Genomic DNA, 8660 nt, shown 5'->3' with positions numbered 1-8660 from the left:
CAAGAGAGGCAAGAGGGGAGGGCTCCACGCTCGGCTAAAAGCCTGTGCAACTCAACCACCGCTACTCAGCCTCCTGCGAGGCAACGTGCGGTCTCTGGACAACAATCTGGAAAAACTAAGAGCTAGGATGACGACACAGCAGGAAATAAGAGAGTGCTGGGCTCTGATTTTTACTGAAACGTGGCCCTCAGAAAATGTCCCAGATTCCGTTCTTCAGCTACGGACACACTCCATTCATCGGTGAGACCGGACAGCAGCCTCCTGGAAGGCGAAAGGGGGCGACTTATGTGTGTTTATCAACAACCCGTGGTGTGAGGATGTACGGATTGTTCACCAGCACTGTTTGCCTGATGTGGAGTTTTTGATGCTAAAGTGCCATCCCTATTACCTGCCAAGCGAGTTTACAGCCGTGTTTTTAGCTGCCGTCTATATTCCCCCGCGAGCCAACTCTGCAGCGGCTCTCGCAGAGCTCCATGACGTCATCAGCTCTCTAGATACGGCTCACCCTTATGCTGTTTTTATTGCTGCAGGCGACTTTAATCAGTGCAATCTTCGGACCATATTTCCCAGATATCACCAGCATGTAGACATTCCCACTCGTGACAAGAACATCTTGGATCATGTTTACACCAACATAAAGGGTGCATCCAGGGCCGCACCCCGCCCTCACTTTGGACACTTGGGCCACATCTTTTTGTTTCTGTACCCGGCCTACAGACAAAGACTCAAACAATCTAATCCAGTCACCAAACAGGTTCAGCTCTGGACACCTGAAACTGAGAACACATTGCAGGACTGTTTTATGACTACAGACTGGGATGTGTTTAAAGCTGCAGCCACTCCGGAGGACTCTTCTTCTTCTGTCAGCATACAGGATTATGCTGACTATGTGACTGCATACATCAGCACTTGTGAGAAGAAAAATCGTGCCCACCATCCAAGTCAGGAAGATTCCTAACCAGAAGCCCTGGATAAATGGCCATGTCACATGCTGTGTGCCCGCTCCACTGCATTTACATCTGGCAATGAGTCAGAGTATAACCGTTGGCTGGGTGGGTGGCTGCCTGGAGTGTGGGGCAGGTCTCCCTTGGGGGCCCTGGGTTGTAGCTGGGGATTGGGGATGCTCAGATCTCCTGGGTGGTAGTGGGCTGCTTGTCTGGGGCTGGGAGTGCTCTCCTGGGGCGGGGACCCACGTTGGGCCCTCTGGGCACTGTGGGGGGGGGGGGGGGGGGGGGGGGCTATTCTTCCTGTTGGGCTGGAGCTTGCACTCTCTGTCCCCCTATGACTCCTTGCTCTCTGGCTTTGGGGGCCCCTGTGGCGATCCTGCTGGGCCTGTCCTGGGTGCCGGATGTGATTGCCCCGTGGGTGGTTTTTCTCTATCTGCTATACCATGCAGGGGTTGGGTGGTTCGTGGCTACCACTGCTGCTTCGGCGGGGGCCTTGGTGTGGGGATGACTGGACACTCTCCATCCTTCTTTTTACATTCCATCAACTACCTCAGAAGAACATAAACACTCGCTCGAGCACAGGTGTCATCTCACCTCTGCACGAATGCTTTGAGTGACTGAATGAAATGTTTCACGTCTTAAGTCTGAATGCATAAGTATGGGTGTGTGACCATTAGTCGTATTATGTACATATTGACATGTTTGTATGTGAACATTATTGAGCCAACAGGTGTGTTTGTAACATTTTTGTGTGTGTGTGGACATTAATGATTATAAACTTTCAGCAACTTTTTGCTTTATGATTTTAACCCCCCCACTTCCAGGGCAGACAGGCAATGAACCAAAACTGTTAAAGACGAATTATCTTACCTAACCCTACAACTACATGCCAGGTCTGCCCGCTCCGTCACCGGTACGGAGCGGGCAGACCTGGCTCAGGAGATGCGGGGCTTCATGTCGGGTATGCAGCAGCTTCATGAACGCCTCTCCAACCTGGAGCATGCGTCCTCGCCTTCTCCTCGGCAGACCAGACTGGGTCACCCTGAACCGTTTGATGGGACCGCTGCAGACTGCCGGGCGTTTCTCACTTCCTGCCGGCTGCAGTTTGACTTTAATCCTGATGATTTCCCCTCTGAGCAGAGCAAGGTGGCGTTTGCTCTGAGCTACCTAACCGGAAGAGCCAAACGATGGGGACTGGCGGAGTGGGCGCGCGGATCGGAGCTGTGCCGCTCCTTTCGAGTCTTCTCCATCCGGCTTCTCACGGTATTTGATCCCACCACGCCTCATCGTGCTGCCGCTTCAGAGCTCCTTCGTCTGCAGCAGGGATCCCGCTGTATCTCGGACTACGCGGTGGAGTTCCAGACCTTGGCTGCCAGCACAGATGAAGCACTGCTCGACGTCTTCCTGCGGGGTCTGTCCGACGCTCTCAAGGATGAGCTGGCGGCAAGGGAACTTCCGGACGACCTCGAGGAACTTATCGACCTGGCGGTTCGTATCGACCGGAGAATGAGGGAACGGGGTAACGAGCAACGCAGCCTTCCAGGTTACCGCCCACCGTGCCCCATGGAGGTTTCTCCGCCTCTTTCCAATTCCTCCCCGGAGCCCATGCAGCAAGGAGCTGGCCGTCTCTCTCCGGCTGAACGGCAGCGCCGCAGGCTGGAGGGACTTTGCCTTTACTGTGGACGTTTACTGTGGACGTTCGGGACACGTTGTGCACAACTGTCCAGGAAACGCCAGGGTTCCCCAGCAGTGAGGAAACTGGTGAACCGCAACTATTCTTTTTCCTCTCCTTCTCGTCCTTCTACCAAGGTCTTGGTGGCATATGCTGGAGCCCAGGTGGAATTTGACACTCTTATTGACTCGGGGTCTGATGGGGATCTGATCTCCCAGGAGGTGGTGGACAGACTGAAAATCCCCACCGAACCTCTGTCTCCAGCATTGGACATTCATGCCATTAATGGGTCCCTCATACACAAAGTTTCTGTTCGTACTGTTAATATTTCTGTGTCTATCTCTGGAAACCACTCTGAGACCATGTCATTTTATGTTGTTGAGTCCCTTAAACTTCCTGTTATTTTAGGGTTTCCCTGGTTGAGCAGACACAAACCTCACATCGACTGGGCTTCGGGGCGGATTTTGTCTTGGAGACCCTTTTTTTTTTGCTTAATTGCCTCTCCTCTGCCTCAGTTCGTAAAGCTGTTGAGGTTCAACAGTCTCCAGACCCTCCAGATCTCTGTAAGGTTCCGTCTGTTTATCACGATTTAAGTTCTGTGTTTTGTAAGGTACGGGCCAAATCTCTACCCCCCCATCGCCCTTAGGACTGTGCCATCGATCTTCTGCCGGGGACCCAACCCCCTAAGGGGCATATATACCCCCTATCACCGCCTGAACGAGAGGCTATGGACTCGTACCTGCGGGAGAGTTTACAGGCGGGGCTCATTCGACCTTCTTCCTCGCCTGCTGGGGCGGGTTTTTTCTTTGTGGGGAAGCGAGACGGGGGCCTGCCACCCTGTATTGACTACAGGGGTTTGAATAAGATCACCGTACGTAACACCTACCCCTTACCCCTGCTGCACACTGCATTTGACCTGCTGAGTGGGGCACGTATGTTTTCTAGGTTGGACCTCAGGAACGCATATCACCTGGTCCGGGTGAGAGAGGGTGATGAGTGGAAGACGGCATTTAACACTCCTAGTGGACACTTTGAATATTTAGTTATGCCTTTTGGACTAACAAATGCTCCTGCAGTATTTAAATCTTTGATCAATGATGTTCTGAAGGACATGCTGAACAAATTTGTGTTCGATTATCTGGATGATATTTTGTTTTTTTCACCTGACCTAGATTCTCATGTGCAGCACGTCAGAGCCGTCCTCCAGCGCCTCCTAGAGAACCACCTCTACTGCAAGGCCGAAAAATGCGAATTCCACACTACGCGGACTCGGTTCTTGGGGTATGTGGTTTCTCCTGGGCAGGTCCAGATGGACGACTCTAAGGTTCAGGCCGTCCTGGAGTGGCCGGTTCCCTCTGGTAAGAAGCAACTTCAGCGCTTCTTGGGTTCGCCAATTTTTACAGGCGTTTTATCAGAGGTTTCAGTGGCGTTGCTGCACCCCTTCATAGGATTATGTCTGATAAGGTGCGTTTTGTTTGGAACGAAGAAGCTGAGAAGGCTTTTAGTGAACTGAAGAGACGCTTCTCTACGGCCCCTATACTGACTCAGCCTGATCCCTCCAAGCAATTCATTGTGAAGGTGGATGCTTCTGAGTCTGGTGTGGGGGGCGTGATGTCACAGAGAGCGCCCGATAACAAAGTACATCCCTGCGCGTATTTCTCCCGCAAGCTCACTCCTGCGGAGAGAAACTACGATATAGGGAACAGAGAACTTCTAGCTGTGAAAGTGGCCCTGGAGGAGTGGCGCCACTGGCTGGAGGGAGCTGAGCAGCCGTTTCTAGTTTGGACTGACCACAAGAATCTTGAGTACATCCGGTCTGCCAAGCGCCTCACTCCCCGCCAGGCTAGGTGGACTCTGTTCTTCGACAGGTTCGATTTCCCCCTCTCCTATCGACCGGGAAGTAAAAATACCAAACCGGACGCACTCTCCCGTCAGTACCAACTGGAGGAGGAGGAGAGACCTGCTGAAGACACGCCTGTGCTCCCCTCCCGCATGGTGCTCGGAGCCACCCGCTGGTCTCTGGAGCGACAGGTACAGGCTTCCATTCCAGATCCTGCCACTATCCCCGCCGGCTGTCCGGAGGGCCGACTCTTTGTGCCATCGTCTCTTCGAACCATGTTGTTGAAATGGGGGCACTCTTCCAGACTGGCCTGTCATCCAGGGGTTAAAAGGACTGGTTTCCTCATTGCCCAGCGGTTCTGGTGGCCCTCGATGTCTTCTGACATACGTGCTTTTGTGTCAGCCTGTCGTGTTTGTGCTAGTGTCAAGACCCCAGGACTCCCCCTGCTGGGCTACTCCACCCTCTACCTGTGCCGTCTAGACCTTGGTCCCATGTTGCTATGGACTTCATCACCGGATTACCAGTTTCTCAAGGTAAAGCGTTTATCCTCACTATCATTGACCGTTTTTCTAAGTTAGCCCATGCCATACCCCTGCAGAGACTTCCTTCAGCCAAAGAACTAGCCACCCTGGTTTCACAGCACTTTTTTCGCCTTCATGGCCTTACTCTGAGCATCACGTCGGACCAGGGCCCACAACTCATTGCAGCCTTCTGGAAGGAGTTTTGCTACCTCCTCGGGATCAAGGTCAGTCTGAGTTCTGGTTTCCATCCTCAGACTAACGGCCAGGTAGAGAGGTATAATCAAGATCTGGAGACATCGCTGCGAGCCATGTGTGGAAAGAACCCCAAGACCCGGTCTTCGCAGCTCCCATGGATTGAGTACGCCCATAACTCCCTGGTCAACTCTACTGGGTACTCTCCCTTCAGGCTGCCTATGGCTTTCAGCCTCCCTTGTTCCCACACCAGGAGCAATTGGCGACCTCCTCGGGGCCAGCGGCGTTTGTGAGACGATGTCGTCGCACCTGGAGCAGGTTCCGGCTGGAGCTCCTATGGAACCAGGAGCGTCTCGCTATGGTGGCTAACCGGCGAAGGTCTTTTGCTCCAGACTACAGGGTGGGAGACAAGGTGTGGCTGTCCACGTCGGATATCCCGCTGAAGGGTGGTTCCAGGCAGATGCAGCCCAGATTCATCGGTCCTTTTACCATCTCTCGTATCATCAACCCTGTGGCCGTGAGACTGGACCTGCCTCGCTCCATGAAGGTGCATCCGGTGTTCCACGTTAGTAAGCTAAAACCTGTTCGGAACTCTCCCCTGCAGCCGGATCCCAATCCCCCTCCTGCTCCACGGATGGTAGACGGTGGCCCGGTCTACACTGTCCGGGAGATCCTCGCCTCCAGGAGGGTAGGACGTGGCATCCAGTATTTGATCGACTGGAAGGGTTACGGTCCGGCAGATCGCCAGTGGGTGCCTGAACGCCACATCTGCGACCCCACGATGATCGCTCGTTTCCATCGCCTCCATCCAGATCAGCCTCGTCAGGGTCCATCTGGTAGCCGGACTTAGGGACGGGGGTTCTGTCAAGGAAAGCCTCCTGCTGCTCAGCTGCACTCCTCCTGGAGGTCCCTCCTCCACTCCCTGCTTTCAGGTGTTCACAGCTGGTTCTCATGTGCTCCTGATTTGTGCCCTTCTTAAGTTGCTCTGAACCCTCTGTCATTGTCGCAGCGTTGTGGTTTACTGGCTTCTCTAGCTTTGCTCTTGGCATTAAAAGCCCTTTCGAGTTATTTAGTTTGTGTGTCTTTCCTGCACCTGGGTTCCTCCTTGGTTCCTCGTCACAGAGCTGGGGGACGCCTGGGGCTGCGAGACAAGTCAGAGGCGAGGCCATCAGCCAAGTACAGGAGCAGGAACAGAGACGGGCCAACGGGAGTCTGGGATCCCTGCCACACTGGGAAAGAGGGACAACACATGAATCGCACTGCACAAAACCGAGGTATGTAGAAGTACTTTAAACCTGGAAAAGGTCTGAGCAGCCCAGACAATTACAGACCAATAGCAGTCACATCACGTGTCTGCAAAATAATAGAGAGAATGATAACTGAGAGACTGACTTATTACCTGGAAAGTAAAAAATTATAGGAAAAGTCCAGGGACAATGGACCCTGTAGTCTGCCTAGAAGAAGACATTAGAACAGCCCAAGTAAATAAGGAATATTTGGTTGCAGTATTTTTTTACATAGAAAAGGCATACAACATGGTTTGGAAAGAGGGTTTCTTGATTAAACATGGTAGGGTAGAACTTACTGGAGGTATTTATAAATGGATTTAAGGATTTTTATTTGATAGGTATGTTCAAGTCAGAATAGAACAGTTGTTTCTAATAGATATTTAGTAGATAAAGGGAACCCTGCAAGGTAGTGTTGTTAGCAATGTGCTGTTTTTCAATTATGATTAACGATGTCTATAATTTCATCGCACATGAATCTGGGTAGGAATTATTTGCAGATGATGGAGCCTTGTGGAAGAAGGGATGGAATATTCATTTTGTGGAGAGAAAGGTGCAAGAGGCTACTACGGAGGTGGAAAAGTGGTCCTATGATTAGAGCTTTAACCCCTTGTGCCATCCTACTTTAACATTGGGAGTTGGGTCATCTAGACCCACTAAACAGTGCTCTGAACCTTTTTTCCTCAATGATTTGGGATCTTCACTGGTGTCCATGGATTACATGAAATCTTTCCACCTTTATCCATCTTTGTCATGGTAGGGAGAACACGTGAATGGAAGGGGGGGTCATCTAAGATAGAACAAGGGTTAAATTTTCAGTGGCTTAAACAAAATAAATGGTTTTTACTGGGAAAAGGAGAACTGTCGTAAACTTAAAATTATATGGAGAAGTATTGGAGCAAGTGCATAGCTTTAGGTATCTTGGAGTAATGTTTTATACGAAGTTGAAATGGAGATAGTACATACATTGCATCATAGGGAGATGTAAGTGTTGAGTTAAAACAGCCTGCAACATCAGACCAAGGTACCTTTACAAGTAAAGGTACCTTGGTCTGTTTATCTTTCTTTCCTTTTTGAATTGTTACGATGTTGCAGGTTGTTTTAACCCTTCAAGCCGGATACCAACATACCTGAAGATTTCAGCCAACGTGGTGGGCTCCGGGAGACTGTGGCCACAGCTGACTCCTAGGTGAGTCAACCCTTTGTTGGAACTGGTGTCCATCCCGTTGGCTGGAGTCCGAAAGGTTGACGGTATACCGAAGGAGAAAGACAACGGAAAGGCCAGCGGAGTCCTGTGAAATTCCGTACTATATGGTTGGACGGCGGAGTCCGTTAAATTCCGTGTTTGAAAAGAAAGTTAAAGCCCTGAGAATTCTAGACACTAACAGGCAAGGACGGCGGGGTCCTCGAAATCCCATGTTAAACAAGATAATACAATTATGTATGTATAGATATGAATTAAAAATCCCAGTAACATTACTTTGAGCTGTAAGGATTAAAGATAATTAAAAAGCCGGCATTTATAAATAAGTAAAATAAAGAGTGAATGTTAATGTGATTTTGTGTGCAAATCGCCGTATTTGCTGTTTGTTTTTTGTTGCTGTGTTTTGTTGTTGTTGTGTTATGCAAATTGCTGAATTTACAGCTTGTGTTTTTGAACTACTAAACAAACAAGTGTTTTTTGAAAAATGGGAAAGGCACAGAGTAAGGAAACTCCAAAAGAAAGTTTGCAGAGCAAGGATTGGAAGTATGTGGAAAGTCTGGATCCTACAAAAATCAAGCATTTGGATAAATGGATAAAAGACTATGGATTTAATGGAAGGTTAAACACTCAGAGAATAATTGCATTGCAGGATGCGATTAAAGAAAAGACAGGAAAAGATCAGAAGAAAATGCAGAAAGCAGGATTTGAGTCTACTGAATTTTGGCTGAGAGAGGCAGAAAAAAGGAAAAGAGGACAGAGCCGCTTCAGAGAACAAGAGAGAGCAGAGAGAGGGGGGAAATTGTTGTTTCACAGAAGTGAAGATGACAAAACAGGCTCCATGGCGCGTGCACAAGCCTGCAGGAAGGAGGATGAGAACGTGCAGGAAGGAGGAGCGACTGCTCCACACAGAGCAGATGTAAACACCTCTCTTTACCCTCAATTAGTAAAGGATCCCCCACCTTATGATGGGGAATCTTCTCAAACAGGAATGTTGACTA

Source organism: Oryzias latipes, chromosome 10 (assembly GCF_053564925.1).
Source record: "Oryzias latipes strain Hd-rR chromosome 10, Olatipes_Hd-rR_3.1".
In the NCBI taxonomy this organism is placed as follows: Eukaryota; Metazoa; Chordata; class Actinopteri; order Beloniformes; family Adrianichthyidae; genus Oryzias; species Oryzias latipes.
The sequence above is the reverse complement of the archived record's forward strand: the minus strand, read 5'-3'. Positions refer to the sequence as shown.